Below are 16,279 nucleotides of genomic sequence, written 5' to 3' on the forward strand. Positions count from 1 at the left end.
AACCTATTGTTGATCATGTTATATGTTTTAGTGGAAAATATAAATAAAGTTTTCAACAACAAAAAAAGGCTGTGTCCAAAACCTATGCTTACCCTCACAACTAAAGCTAAACCATGTGTAGGGATGCCAATAATCAAGGAAAAGGTGTTCAACACAAAGTCTTAGCTTCTCGCAGCTCTTAGCCTCCTTTTTGGCTTCCCTTCCTCAAGTTCAAGGAAGTTCCACAAAAGTCTTAAAATTCCTTTTCGCAAGTTAAAGGCAACACAGCTCCGCAAAATCCTAGGGGTTCCTTTCCCCAAGTTACAAGCAACACAGTTCAAAAGAAAAGGGTCTTGAGGCTCCATCATCAAGACAGCGTTGTAGTTCCTCAGGTCTCCGGGCTCCCTTCCCCAAGACTTCAATACCCCAACTGATATTTGGTTCAGCCTTTCAAAGTTGAACAGAAATCCATGCCAACTTGACCCTCCTTCTGGTTTGCATCACCAGCTTACTTCTAGTGCTTTTTCTGGATATATTTCAGAATGTCTTTGGCTTTCAAACTTCAGGGTTCCCTGGTCTAGGCACAGTTGTCAGAACACGGGGCACCCATCACAGGTCATGCAACCAGGAACCATAGCTTCTTTAGCCCACACAGGTTCTTCTGTTTCACCCTCTGTGTACAGATTCCCCTTCACTTGGCTTCACATTGTTGGCCACTTGACTTTATATATAGGTTCACACTTTCCTGGCTTCTCTGTCAGCCTCTGATTTTGCCATTATCTGTTACACACCTCCGTGCCAGTCTTTGGCTTTTTAGCACTGTACTCATTTATAACATTTACTGTATTGTGGTGGTGTGTTTCATTTATCTATTTATGTATGTATTGGACATTTGTATGGCGCCTATACACCAAGTGTTTCCAGGCGCCCCAAGACAAGATGGGGGTTGGGAGGACCATGGAAATAACAAAGCAGAGCACCAGAAAATGATTATATTGGCCTTGTGACAATCCTACCGTGCAAGTGCATGAACAAGGAGGTAAGTGCAGGGGGGAGAAGGGGCAGGGAAGATGTGTGCATTGAACAGGAAGGAGTAGGTTGGGCTAGTCCGGGAAAGGGTGCCTGAGGGCAAGTGCTGGCAAGGGATGCTGGGGTGGACTGGTAAGGGATGGTCCGCCCACTGTATGACTGATGGGGCCAGGTCCCAGTCGCTGCGGCAGAGGGAGCGTTAGCATGGGGAGACGGAAAGAAGAGGAGAAAAAGATGATCTTGAGAAGTTTCCGAACTAAAGAAAATCCAGCGCAAGTCTGAGGGGACGGGGGAGGCCGGGATCGGCCTCCCACTGTCTGCTTGGAGAAACGTTTGATCTGCAGAGAGTTGAAGCAGAGGATCACTGCAGGGTCCTTTTTTTTTTAAACTGCCTGTTGTACCAGAGCAACGTCATTAGCTTTAGGATGCCCTGCTGATCCGAACTCTAGAGCTAGCATAGAACCTCTGCGGTGCTCCTACAATGTGTTTCTGCGCATGCTCCCATGAGACACCACAATCCTTCTACCTTGTGCCTTTCGAAATCACCGGCTCACCCCAAAATTTCATAGAGCTCCAGGTCAGTGCTGTGTCCACACGGCTTTGCTCTTCACTTCTAATGCAACAATGCAATGCTTTTAGCAGTGTATGTATGGAGAATGTGACCACTGCAACTTGCTTAGTGCTTTCCCTCTCACAACCTGTCTTCTTGACGTTGCTTGAAATCTTAAACTCAATGTTCAAGTCTGCTGGCATCTGTCTTTACTCTGCACCTTCTGTTCCACACAACATATTATGATTGTCTCACCAGCAGTTGGGTGCTGTTACAGTTGCAAAAGTGAATTTGTGATGACTAATTCCAGAAAAACAGGGGGTACTGATTGGACATTTGTAGCAATGTGCCATCAAATTTGACTAAGAAATAGAGCAACAGAGAAAAAGAAAGGGAGAAAATAGCTGTCGAGAAATGTGAAGTTGTAACGCTCACCTGGTATCCACGGGGACGTCACTCAGACGGTCCTGGCCTCTTACAACCTCGAACCCTTCCCTGGAGGCTATTCGACTGGCGACTGGGCCTGAAACACAGGATTGGTAGAGTCCAACTCCCTAGAGTTTAACTCCCTATGGTCTCCGTGTGCTTGAACCCCTTCCTACCCGGGGTCCAACCCTTCCCTTTGATCCACAGCTCACCTTGTTTTCTTGGATGGTGTGCTCTCCGTCCTGCTTTCAGCGCAGGGGCGCGTTGATTGATGCGGGCTTGTTGGTGCCTAGTTACTTCACTGGCGAGAGTCCGACTGGTAAGTATAATGAGTCTTTGAACAGTTCTCTAACTTCGTTCCTTTCCTTCTTAGATGATGGCCAGCGTCCGGGGATGGCGGCGTGCTGCTGAGATGAGTGGCGCTGAAGGTGAGTGAGAGCGCGATGTGCGATGCACCCTTTTTGTATTTGTATTGAACTGAGTTCTTTTTCTGTGTCTTTTAGGTGCCGTGACGTTGTCAGCGTGGATGCCGGTTATGAAGAACAAATGCGGTGAGTAAGCGTGGTATGCAGCGCCTCTGGATGTTTCCACGCTAACCTGGAGTGTCTTTTTCCCCCTCGCAGATGGATGAGAAGTTCCAGAGACACAGTTCCCCCAGAGCGGCTGGGATTCAGGTAAGCGTTAGAAGCTCGTACTGTATTTGAAAAAAAATAAGCGAAGAGCTGTAAAATGCTTACTAATGCCTTTTCTCTGTTCTTTTCCTCTTCATTAGGAAGCAGCGTGCCGGGATGGGAATGACACCGCCAGAGATGCCCGCAGAACAGAAGGAGCGTTGAATGATGGGCAGAAGGGCTGCAAGGTAAATTCCTAACGGTGTTCTTGCAGGAGCTGAGCGCAGAAGAAAGATGCAGGCCCACTGGAGACCGATCCGAACACAGTGAGTGTCACGCTGCAGGTGCAGAAAACGCAAAGCATGCTTCTCAGCCTGGGTGTGGCTTAAATAGTCTCTGGGTCTCCCAGGTGTTTCTGGGCTGAACCACACCCAAAAGACTAGACCGCACATGCAGTTCTGGGAACTGAAACATGTGGGGGCATCCACCTTGTCCCCATCAATTCATTACAAGTCCAATCCCCAATGTTATCCTATGGGAGTGAGTGAGTCTGGTGCCACAAGCGCCAAGTCTGACTCCAAGTGGGTCTTTGGAGGGATGGAGAGGCCCTTGAGGGCCATGTAGGTGATCGTGGCCTGGCTCCAGCCTGACATCTTGGAGGGCTGGGGACAAGAAGGGCAGGAATCATGACAGAAGTATAACTTTACGTGCTTAAAGGGCTCTGAACAAAGAATATACACTCTTTTCTTAATTACAGTTGATGCCCAACGAGTAAATTGTTGAATCTATGAACAGATTAACCCATGGAAGCTTTTGGGGCATACTCAAAGTTCCAAAATGAATAGAGACCAGAGATATGTAGTCTTTCTCACTGATACTGGGCAGGATTGCGTGGCACCACAAGTACCAATTTAACGAGGGTGAATTTTTATTCCATCTTTGTTTGGTCTTTTGTTTGCAGGATTTAATTAGCTGCACTGATCCAAACAGAGGGTGGAGATTGACCCTATTGGTCATTTGAAGGTGAGCTAACGGTAAATCGCTCGCTCTATAAATACAAATAGGAGCAATTGACAGGTGTTGATGGTAATTGGACAGTTCCTTTTGCGAAATTGGGAAAAAATATGTAATTGTTTTTATGCATGATTTTTAGATAATGACAAGGACTCTGTGTGAAGGCGTTTTGAAGATTTTAAACACTACCTGTAATTTAAGTCCAGTACTGAGGAAGATGGGCTTCAGTGCTATTGAAGCCCTAGATGTTGCCCGGTCAAAACTAAGATGAGGGAAGTTCTATGTGAAATTTCGAGGAGCTAGATGTACCTCTGAACTACCTTTAGTTGACAAATGACGGTTTTGTATGATTTATGTGATGATTGATTTTATTGTATGAATTTGTAAACAATTTACCGGCACCCAGAACTGTAGGCTCTGTAGGCAGGGATCTGTGCAACATAAAAGAAATATCCTAAATGTTACATAATAGAGAAGTCAAATTGCATTTTGCACTTTACAGTCTTTTATTGTACTTTCTATACATTCTTGTGTACCGCTACTTGCCCAAATGCTGGATAAACCTGAACAACATTTTTTAGATTGTTTTCATTTATTAGATATGTATTGCTAAACTATGTTTATGAAATGATAAAATATGCTATTTTGTAGAACTTTCTGAACTGATCTTTCAACCCCAGTCAAAGCCCTTTTTGTAAAATGAAATAATTGAAGTTACATTTCGTGAGACACCACACTGGTAGTTTTCATTGTGATCATTCCCCAGTTGTCTACGATGCAAGTGTATTCCCACACATAGTTGACATTTCACGTAAAGTGCACTCTGCCATCACTCAGGTATGTCTTCTTAAATTCTTTCATTAAGTTGCACATTTACATCAGATACGTCCTTAAAATGGTACATGGAGATTAAACGGGTGCCCACCACCCAAGGCACATCCCGCCAACTGATTGACTATGGAACACTAGGTTACGCATTCTACAGTTCATAACATACACATTCTCTAAATGAAATCACACTCACTCCGACTCACACACTTCAGGTCTCACATACACAAACACATAGGACAGATGCAACAGCCAGAACCACAAATGCATTGCTTCTCTGCACAGAAGAAGAGCCCACACCATCCTGTATGTTGAGGCAATGCATGGCTACAGTGTTGTCCGTCAGGACCAACACCGTCTTGCCCGTCACAGAGGGGAGAAAAGAAACCAGGGCCAGCCCGATTGCTCTCAATTACAGCTCTCTGATGGGGACCACAGTTCGCTCACCATAAGGTCTCAGAGGTTAGCACCTCAGGCTTTCAGGCATGCATCATGAGCAGAGTCACTTGTGGCCAAGGCTGCCAAAACAACAACCCTTTCAGAAAGTTGTCCTTCACGGACTACCAATGCAGGTCGCAGAAACACTTTTCCAAGATTAGTAGAAGGTCTGGTGATTGTCCCTAAAACTGCGACCACTGAACTCCGGAGCCACTTCAGCGACCTCATGTGCAGCTGGGTATCTGGCACTAGAAGGGTGCAGGAGGCCATAAGAACACCCAGCAAGCACAGAAAAGGCTCTTACCTGTAGTTGGAAGACTTGGACCATCTTGTAGATGTTCGTTTCTCTGCCCTCGTACAGGAAGCCTCGACACAGGAGAGTTTCCAAGACCTCTCCGATAAATCAGAGGGACTGTGAAACCTGAGACTTCTTAAAGTTCAGGGAGAAGCCCAAGCTGTGCAATAGACAGAACATCAGGTACAGGTGTTGCTGAACTAGAACTGGAGAGCGGGCATGGATGAGCCAGTCATCCAGATAGGGAATACATGAATACCCTCCTATCTGAGGTGAGCCCCCACCCACTTCTAGCAGCTTGGTGTGGACCCTTGGTGCTGAAGAAAGTCTGAACACTAGAACCCTGAACTGGTAGTGACCATATCCCACTTTGATTCTCGGGAACTTTCTGTGCCTCCTGTGGATGGCCGCATGGAAACAAGCATCCTGGAGGTCCAGGGAGATCAGCCAGTCGTTCAAGTCCAGAGCCTGCAGGATCTGGGCTCGAGTGACCATCTTGAACTTGTCATTTTGAAAGTACATGTTCAGAAGCCGCAGATCCAAGATGGGTCTTAGACATCTGTCCTTCTTAGTCACCAAAAAGTAGACTGAATACCAACCCCTGCCTCGCTCTGAGCAGTTCTATGGCATTGTTTGGCAAAGAAGCGGATGGATTTCCTCTAGCAGAAGAGGTTCTGAGGCAAGGGTTAGTGGCATGGGTGGGGGCTGGAGAGCAAAAGGGAGTCATGACCTGTAAGGCCCTCAGTGTTGGAAAGGGTACCTTTCCATTCCTCGCCCAACAGGGCTATTCTGCTCCCTAGCGGGGACTGATTGCAGAAGTCCAATTCGGAGAGGCTTTGTGCCAGGGGCTGCAGGGGGCACAGCAGAGGTGAAAGTACCTCCCCTGGGCTCACCTCGACCTCTACTCATGTAGAGACGATGCTACACTTGCTTGCCTGACAGGGCTTGGCCTCTACCTCTTTGGCAATATGTGGCAAAGTGGTGAAAACATCTACTCCTTCCTCTCCCTCTCCCTACAGGGCTTGCAGATTGCTGCAGCTGGACTGCCAGCCCAGCAGTAGCCTTAGAGTCTTGGAACTTCTGTAAGCACACATGGGCCTTAGTGCTGAGTAAGTTCAGGCCATTGAAGGGCATATGCAGAAGCTTCTCTTGGATGTCAGTAGCAAAGCCAGACATTCTCAACCAAGAAATCTGCGTAAGACCATGCTGATGACCATCGTTCTTGCTACGCAGTCTGCAAAATCCAGACCAGGCTGCAGTATCTGACGGGAGGCTTCCTTGCCATCCTTGATAAGGGCCTCAGAGCCTTTACACATCTACCACTCTCCCAAAACATGGCTTTTGAAACATCTGACCACAGACTTATCCCAATGGAAGTACAGACCTTAACCCCCAGTACTGTGCTACTGTTAAAAGATGCCAGGCCAAATGCTAGCTGCCCGCTGTCGTAAGCCAGAAGAAGGGCTCCGACCTGAGGAGAGAAGTTACAAGTCTATTTATTTAACTTAAAGGGAATGCCTTGCTAAACCTACTGCTAGAGGGAGATTCCCTGCCTAACAGACGAAAGTGCTTGTTGTTAGTCCAAATGAAAATAGTCCTCTGTCCAAACCTATCAACTAACTGGCCCTACCACTTATCAAACGTAACAAAAATAGTTGGAGCTCCCTGCACTACTGGATGTCTTGAAAAAGTATTTCCGGGAATTCCAGGGATCCTTCCCTGAATCAACTACCAACGTTCGACTTGTCTAATAGTTCTTCCTTAATATAAAGCTGTTGTCAACCACTCCATGGTTCCCAAAGTTCTCCACAACTTCACACAACACAACATGTTTTCATTTCCAGAGAAAGCAAGATGTCTACGAGTTTTTAGGTGGAGGGATATTTCTCTGATCCCTATTCTCCATATCGCTAGACTTTTTATCACATTCAGAAACTGGGCGTCTCTGTGCCTCACACGTATCCGCCTCATTTCCTTTATTGGTATATATTGGTTAACTTGGCTTTGTGCTTTGAATTTGCTTCCTTTTCACTACTTTCCAGGTCTCTAGGACGTGGGCAACACACATACCTTGTATCTTGAAGGGTCTGCCCCAGGTAACATGAGGCTCTTCAGGGAGGTTTTCCAAAGCTTTTAACTCATCTTTTATCGATACAAGTGGTTGTTGCTCTCCGCTTGTCTGGACGTTCTCGCTCCCCTCGGCTTTCTCACTGGGAATGAATAAGTCTCTTTGTACGGTTCTGTGTTTCAGCACTGTTTTTGTTTCTGCTTCATGAGCGAAGGAGTCGCTCTGATCTCTTACCATGGTGTTGGCTAACCATCATGGGCTCCTTGCCCACCACGTTGTGGTCGCACATCCAGGAAGGTTTTCGGTATGCTTCACCGTTCCTTCTTCAAAATGGCACAACTCCGGGTCTGCAGAGCAGCGTCTTCACCTGACACACGCTACAGCTTCATTCCGCACCGCCACTGGCTCTGCAAATCATCACAGCTCTGCCTCTCGTGGCGTTGCTATGTCAGAGCCTTGCCTCTGCATGTTCTCTATTCCTATACTCCAGTGTCACTGGGTCTTTTGCATTGTAGCTGAAATGAGAGGGAACGTATTGGTCATCACGGGATATTAAACACAATTCTTAGAAGGAAAAGACATAGTGGTTTCATACACATCAGCTACTCCCATGTAAGCAGTTATCTTTCATGTAGGGAGTTTCACACAGGAATAAGAGTCCTTATCCCCTAGATGGGAGTCACTCCCAGTGAGTTTGCACCTTCCCCAAACCCCTAAGGAGGGGTTTGCTTAGCAGCCTCAACTCCATAGCCTCAAATGGGGTGGCTCCCCCTAGGGGAGAAGGGATGAACACCCTAGATTCGTCACACCCCACTTTGTAAAGTGCCCCACTGCTCTCGAGCTAGGTCCATGCTTTAAACAATGAAATGAATGTGCTCCAATGCCTCTGCCACGACAGACCACAGGCCAAAGGAGAACTTGGCCAGAGCACAAGAGAATTTTGTGCACCAGAGACCCAATGCTTCCAGTCTCTTGCTCTCCAGGTCAGGGGGCAAAGATGGGAAAATTAGAGGTTTTAAGGTTTGCCGTAGCTGCCTGGATCACCAAGCTTTCCGGGGAAGCATGGGCAGAAAGGAACAAGAGTTTTGCCGGGTTGCGGCCCACTAAGAGAACTGAAGCTGGTTTGTTCCATAGTTCCAGCACTGGCCCCTCTACTGTCTGATTAACATGCAATAGTGTCTCCTTCTTTGCACCCTCATTCAAAATGTCTGTAAGTTCATACTGCACCTTTGGACGTGAAGGAGTCAACAACCCCATGGTGTCGACCACCTTCACCATCGTACGCAAGTCGGCCAAAAGATCCACCAAGTCCCCTTGTACCCCAGAAAATGTCTGCGGGTAGTCCCGACTTCCCTACGGTGGAGGGGCACCAGCCCAAAAATTGATAGGGTCCCCCTCCTCGTCATAAATGTCCTCCTAAATGGGATATACATGCTCTCTTGGGGAGCGGGAGAAAATCTCCAGAGACTCTGACAATTACCGGCGACGGTCACCACCAAGAAAGAGAGGTCTAAGGGCAGAGGATTGATGTCCGTAGACGGAACAGTGTGACCCTTAGACATGATCTTGTCATGTCTGCTTGCAGATTCCCTGCTGGCTCATCTAAGCATGGTGGAATCCGTCGGCTTGGAAGAAGCCAAAGCTGCCGGCAGAGCCGATGCCATGGCGACTGGTGTCTGAGCCGAAGCCGGCCGCACCGTGCCGAACATGTCAAGCATCCTCATCTCATCCCATTCCTCGGGAGTAGAGGACTGGGTAAGAAAAGGTACCTGCGTGCCTCTTCCTTGAGGATGTCCTTGGAGTAGTGGCTCCTCTTGTTCAGCAACGAAGAAGAGTGATACTGCAAAGACCCACCACGGGACCAGGACTTCTAGCAGTGTTTTTTTCTTCTTGTCCTTTCGGACTAGGAACCGTTCCTAGGTGCCACAGTCAGCACACGGTGGCCTCGAACATTTCCGTTTATCACCTCTCCTCTTGTGGAAAAATGTAAAAGGTTTTGTTTCACAATATCGAATCGCCTTCAAGTGCAATCCATTGGCACCACGTACAGTCCTGCATGTCGTGGCCTTCACCAAAAACACACATTTGACACCCAGAGTCCACACAGGGTTTGAAACCAGAGGACCTTGTCTGATTCGACATTGCGACAAATACAAAGAGTGGTAGCTAAGGATTCTATAAAGTGAATAAAGATTAAGACCAGTGTTCCTAAAGTGAGCAGTGTGTGTGGAAACAAGGAACTGAGGGCACAGGGCGTGATGCCTCTATATATAACACACTAGCCACGATGTCATGTCAGGTGTGCGGTGCATAAAGGTGTCGGGCAGAGCAACGCCCACTGACAGAGGAAACATTTTCTAAGAGCAGCCGAGATTGGAGGTAGATATCAATGATGAGGAATCTATGGAAGGAAGGCGTTGTGGTGCACCAGAAGAAGCACTCACACAATTAGAGTTCATTCTCAAGAGAGTTTATTCAAAACAAGAGTCAAAATGCCCAACTAGCCATATTGCCATGAGGGAATATCCCTCCCGAATAAAACAGGTGGGCATTAAAGTCCAGAATAAAGTTCTTTAGAAAGAACTGAAAACTAAAAGGGGAATGGGAGGCTTTGTTCAATAGCCTCAACAGGGCTTTTACTTGGCCCAAATTATATTTGGTATACTTAGGGTTTCGAAGGTCCTTTTTAAACACAGGATTTTCTTCCCAGTCTTTGTATCAAGTTAGTGTTTCACTTTCTCCTGTCAAAGAAACGGTCTCTTGTTCTGAACATTTCAATTTCTCTGGGATTTGTTAAAACCACCACAAAAATAAACTCCTCCTTCGAGGTGTTGGGTTTTCCCTAAACTGCTGTGCTCCTCATACAGGTTATTTTCTTGTATCCACATTATTTCAAATAGGGCAGCTGTTCACTCTGTTTTGTCAGAGTTCTGTACCTTCTGTTACTTGCTCAGTCTTAATTCAAAGTGGCCAAATCTCTTTCTCAATTCCACTTTCATAGTAGATTTGCACCCACACATTTCTCAGGTTCCCCTACCAGGGGTAGCTTTTCCCAGCTCTTATTGGCAATGTTCGTATTTTTCTCAGTCCCCCTTTCATAGGGTATCTGCACATTCAGGGTTTTCCTGTTCCCGTAACCTTGATAGCTTTCATAGCCATTAATCACAATGTTTATACCTTTAAACAGTAAGCTCTTCGTTGGGTTTCTCAGGCTCCCGTAACCTTGCCAGTTCTCCTTGCGGCTACTGTAACGGGTCAGAAGGAGGACACACACTCTTCCTTTCCATCTCACTTGTACCTTTATTAACTGAAAGAAACAAATGACTATCCTTCCATACGCTAAGGGTTTCCCTACTGAACAAAACTCGTCAGTGAGTCCAAATCAGGGTCAGACCACTGTCCATGCTAACCTATTCTAACCGTACTACAATTAGAACAACAAAAGCCCAAACAATGACTCCCTTCTCCTGCTCCCTTCTCCTGTGAGCGAGTTCTTCACCAAGTTCCATTCAATAAAGTAGTTTTAAGTAGTAACTACTTGTATTAAATCACACAGTTCTACTACTGGGCTCCTCAATGTTTTAAGCGCCTCTTTCCTTTGATTACTGTTTTGTTTCTTCTTGCATTTCCCTTCTCTTACACTACTTGTAATTATCGTTTTACTTTCATGGGATAACTTTGTCCAACAGTTAGAATGTATCCCTTGACTTCCTGAGTTCGTAATCATTACTTCAAAGAGTTTGGTTTCCCTTTGGCCACGGCCCTTGTTTTCTATTTCAATCTGTTCGCTCACTTTGTCCCACTCACTATCTCTTATTCAGTAATATCTCAGGATTTTCTCCTGGATTATAAACCTTCCAGTAAGGATTATCATTACATATTAGTGTCTTAACTCGACTGGGACGAGTATGAGTATTCCCGTAATAATTCTCTTTTCAGTCGTTCACTCTTTAAACTTTGTCCCGTCTGGGACGAGTATGAACGTTCTAGTAATAAATCTTGTTCTCGAATATCAATATCTGATCTGGACTGAGATGAGTATGAGCGTGGCAGTAATCATTTTCTTTCTCCTCACTCAATGCTAATATCTTGTCTCGACTGGAACGAGTATGACTGTTACCCCCTTATTCGCAAGAACGTTGTCACTGGAACTTTCAACAGGTTGGGACTTTCTTCTGCACTTGTCAGGTTGGCCTCTCGGATTTCTTGCGGGTCCACACACTGTCTCTGTGGCTTCTGATTTACTGGTTTCTTTCTTCTTTCGTTTAACAAAGTGGTATCACCGTTGTTCACGGACCTCCTGGTTCACCTCTGCTCAACATCAGCAATGCCACCACTTTGTTCTTCTTCTGGGCTAGAGCGCCTCACCTTCCCTTCGGCTTTTCTCGTCTCTTCTCTTCCCCAACGCCATGCGTCGGAAACCTCAGCTGTATTTCGGCCTTTGCACAGGAAGCCACGCCTGCAGCTTTCCTTCAGGATACTTCAAAAAGCAAAGTGGGTTCTCTGACTCTTCGTCCAGTCTCCGCCTACTTCCTTTATTACTCTTTCCGGGGCCTTCCCCAGCATAACGTTCCAGTCCTTTCTGTTTGCTTCATGATCTGCATTCCTCCACAGGCCTCCTCCCTCTTCTCAATGTCAGGCACATCTTCAAAAATAATCAGTGTATATTGATGACAATAACAATCTGGTATGTGCTCACTACAAGGATCTGGTCTTGGTGTCCATTAGGTCACAATTGACAAGTGGTTGCGTCACCAGATGAGACATAGGTATTCCCATCTCTGCTCCTTCTCTGACCTCGGTTGTGAAGAACGTCACCCTTCAGGCATTTGGCTGGCCGCTTGCTCAGCCTTCTCGCTGCCACAGACTCAGCGACCCTGCATGGCTTTGTCCCTCCAGGACATCAATGAGGCAGAGGATCACCTATGCATAGCGGTTCTGTCTCCTCGGTACGGGTTTCCTCTCTTATACACGTCACATGAAAAAGAAGAACTGTGTCCTTTATTGACTATGGCATTCGGGCTGGGTTCAGCAGTACCTGGAGCCAACACATGAAAAGAAGGTTCTTTGTGGAATATATTAGTTGCCGGCAATATTAAAGTCTTTGCCACATCTATATATGCAGACAGGATGGTGTGGGGACTGGGAGTACCATTTTGGAATGGGAGTACTTGTCCTGAAGAGGGGAGATCACCTTCCTAGCCTCAAAAGGGCTAGGGCTCCCCTATGGGGAGAAGGGACGAATTGTCCAGATTCGTCACAGTCTATTAGAATACATGGAGTTCTGAAAGTGGTATTATTCATACATCTCAGACAAGGGTAAGGAATAGGATAGGGACCATATTAAATGGATTCCCAATATCTCTTTTACAAGATTATTCAATCAATAAACGTAAACCCTTGGCATTTAATGACCTTTCTTTAGCTTTTGATCAGGTAAATATATTCTTACTTTGGGACAAAATTGGCTAAGTGGCAGCATCCTCTTCACTTAGTTAATATTTTGAGAGATCTTCAAAGGGGAAAGTTAATACAGGTTAGACTAAACTCTGAGGGAGACTTGTCAGGCACAATAGCTTCTTTAAGAGGTTTCCGGGAAGGGCAGTAATCTGCTGCCAGCCCTGGTGAATTTATAAACTTTGGAACTGGATAAGCCATTGCAAAATATTAATTCTATTTCACCCTCATTGTCAAACCTTTCTATTTAATCTCTTGCTAATGCTGGTGATCCAGTTGTATTAGCACATACTCCTAAAGGTTACAAGTTTATTAAACAAATTAGAGGCACATGAGTTTCAATGATTTGGGTATTGATTCTAATAAAACTAAGGTTATGATGTTCCATCCACTTAAGTACAGTTCCTTTACCTGGCCCTTAAATGATGTCAAACATGACGTAGTATGTGTATTTAGGGTTTTCCTTCTGTAACAAAATCAAATAAAAAGAATGGTTTGAATCTCTACAAACAGTAATTGGTGTTTTTGTATGCCAGATGAAAACAATTAATGGGAAATACTGTTTTTCACTTTTGTAACCTGATGAGGTTTTACAAAATAAAAGTGATTGATTACATGCTTAACTTATGGTGCAGGCATTTTTTCCTTAAATTTCCAAATAGACTGGTCTTGATTAGAAGCTTTTTTTTGGAGCAGAGTTTTAAATCTTCTAATTGTACTTACACCGCTTCCTTGAGATTTGAATGGGTCTATTGTCTTTACAGTCCATAATAAAGTGGAAACTGTTATCCTATAGAACATTTTTGGACCCCCAGCTCAATTCCCTTCTCTGTGATTTACATTCACTTCTAATAAGTGGAAATTGTGTCAAGTTCAACAGTTCGCTAAAACAATGTCATAACACATTAATCCAGTTTGAGCTTTTGCCAGAACATCTTATAAGTAACCCTGAAACTGTTAAGAGGAAGCCTTGGTTCTTTGATTATATACAAAAAGGAACGTTAGTTGGCAATTACAACCTCTCCAAACACACAATTATGGAAGCGAAGGCATATAGTAAATTGCCAAACTAGCTCATTACATTTCCGAATAAGAAATGAATGCAGGCATTAACGAGGTTGAGTAATGTGATAATTTGTTCTAGACAAAAAGTTGTGTGAAAATTACATTACAAGAAGGCAATCTAACACAGATCTCTCACCTGGCCCCGAGCATGGGAACCTAACCAGGAACAGTGATAAATAAATCTGGGAATTCTCATGGATAGTGGTCCTACTTTGGAACCGCAAGTCAATGCAATAGCCAAACATTTTGGTTTACCACATCAGTTTAATAAGAGGGGTCCTCCCTTACCTCAATTTCCTACAGAGAACCCTCATGATCCTTTCCTTGGTGCTATGTAGAATACCTAGGAATGCCTGGCCTCCTTGCCAAAAAACTACAACACACCAAAACTACTGAGACAAGACTACTACTGAGACTAAGTAAAAGAGTACATCGCCCCAGCCCTGAGAAGGCTACACTGGCTGCCGGTAAAGAAACATATCAACTTCAAAGCCCTCTGTTTTGCCCATAAATCCCTACACTGACAATGAACTGAATTACTCCAAGCAAAAATCATCCGATACCAACGCAGAATAGATTTTAGACCTAGCACCAACCTCAAAATAGAAAGAAGACATGACGGGAAAACAAAATTTGGAGGAACCTCCTTCTGTGTCATAGCCAAACTATGGAACTTGATACTGTAGGAAATCAAAGCGACCACATAACTTTCAGGAAGAGGCTAAAAATCTGGCTATTCAACTCAGTGAGAAACCTAGACCAATCCATACAATAGGAATAAACAGAACTGGACCACTCGGATAGTGAATGGCACAACTTTATGCATTTATATTTTTAAATATACCAATAAATGTCAATCATTGAGTTCAATTTCTTTTTATTTTCATATACAAATATAAAATATACATTCTTAAAACATATAAGCAAAACACTTCAATCCATACAACAACCAGCCTCACGCGCTGACCACTCGAACCGTATACAAGGCCCAAACCTCATCTACTAATTGTAGGCCTTGAATAAAGAAACCACAAGATAAATGCCAATTAAAAAAAAAGAATCAATACAGCTACACAATACCTAGAGACACTGTCCAAAACCCACAAACCATACCCCCTCTTCTCTTCCACATCCCCACACCGCTCCCTCACTTACCGCACTTGCAGAGGGCTAGCGAAACAACCCATCAAAACATGCAAACCCCATATCACTCTTTAACCAGGTTACAGACCCAATAACCTCAAACATCAAACCGACACACTGGACACAACCTGTCCAGATACAAGAACCCCTAGTCCACAAACAAAGCACACCCAGAAAGCTCACACGTAGACGCCAACTGCTCCTGGTTCTGCACACATCAACAGATGAGCTTGATATCTGTCCTAGCCCTCTCCCCTCACTTACCAACCCACCTTAGCTTAGAGCCACATAACCGTCTGGACACCATGGAAATGGCAGCGGTGTGTGGTATAAATCAACCTTGACATCATCCATTTACCTTGACGATGCATGCATTTTGGAAAATGAGTGGTCCATATCTAGCTTTATCTATTGATGTGATCAATTTCATTCAGAACGTTTAAGGAAATGGTAATTGTAGTTATGCATTTTAAGATATTTGATATTTGAGTTCCAATTTTAGATCCAATTCCATGATATATATTGCAATTGATAAGAGGTGTACTGTATTTTGACTATGTGGGGTTTGCTTGTTTAGTAATTGTGGTTGATGTTGTTTTATTTTATGATTTTGTAATGTGAAAGATTTATAATAAAACAAACATAATAAAACAAAATAAAATATATAGTGCTAAATTCTCTCTGGGTAAGTCCTTCAGCAGCATGTCCAATATGTCTGCCTTCTTGAACAATTGGTTTTATAGTATTTCCTAATGCATATAGATGCAATGCATCCTTACTGTATAAGAATAACCTAGGCCAAAGAAGTACTGCTCCTTTCCCTCTAATGCTTTACCTTTAATCCTGACCAATCAGTGTCTAAGTTGCCGAGAGCACTGCTTTTCTTTCTGATGGTGAAGTGCCCACCATCAGTGCCGTCTTTGTGTCATTTGCAAACACCAGCCCCTTTGATTACAAACACTTCTGCCTTTCTTTTGCGACCTAAATGCCCCTCCAACGGTTCTCTATGTCCTATCATTTTAGCACTACATGTCTGTAACACAGAAGGGAATGGCTGGAGGTCTTTGCTGTTCTTTTCTATCAGAGCTTATTCCTGGCCTTGAAGCTAATGCACTTTGTTCCACTCTCATTCCTAACGTTACCCAGGTGCAGATATGCAAGTCTTTCAAGTTTCACCAGATGCATGCACATGGGAACTGAGTTCTTTGTCATGTTACCTGGGCTTTAGAGCCACTCAGGTAATCTAAGGTAAGATCAAGATATTTTGTATATTATAATTGTTCTTCACTAAATGTATCCCAAATGTAACACCCCCTAATATACAAGTCACCATAATTATACATGTACTGGTAGCTGGATTACAGTAATAAGAATTG

General features: G+C 44.5%; 1 protein-coding gene across 1 annotated transcript in view; it reads right to left on the minus strand.

Annotated features, from left to right (window-relative positions):
- The window catches only part of B3GLCT (beta 3-glucosyltransferase), a 1,424,518-nt gene that overhangs the window by 163,786 nt on the left and 1,244,453 nt on the right, over window positions 1–16,279 (minus strand). The window lies entirely within an intron of this gene.

This window comes from Ambystoma mexicanum, chromosome 7q (genome assembly GCF_040938575.1).
Source record: "Ambystoma mexicanum isolate Mex_15411 chromosome 7q, UKY_AmexF1_1, whole genome shotgun sequence".
NCBI classification, from domain to species: Eukaryota; Metazoa; Chordata; class Amphibia; order Caudata; family Ambystomatidae; genus Ambystoma; species Ambystoma mexicanum.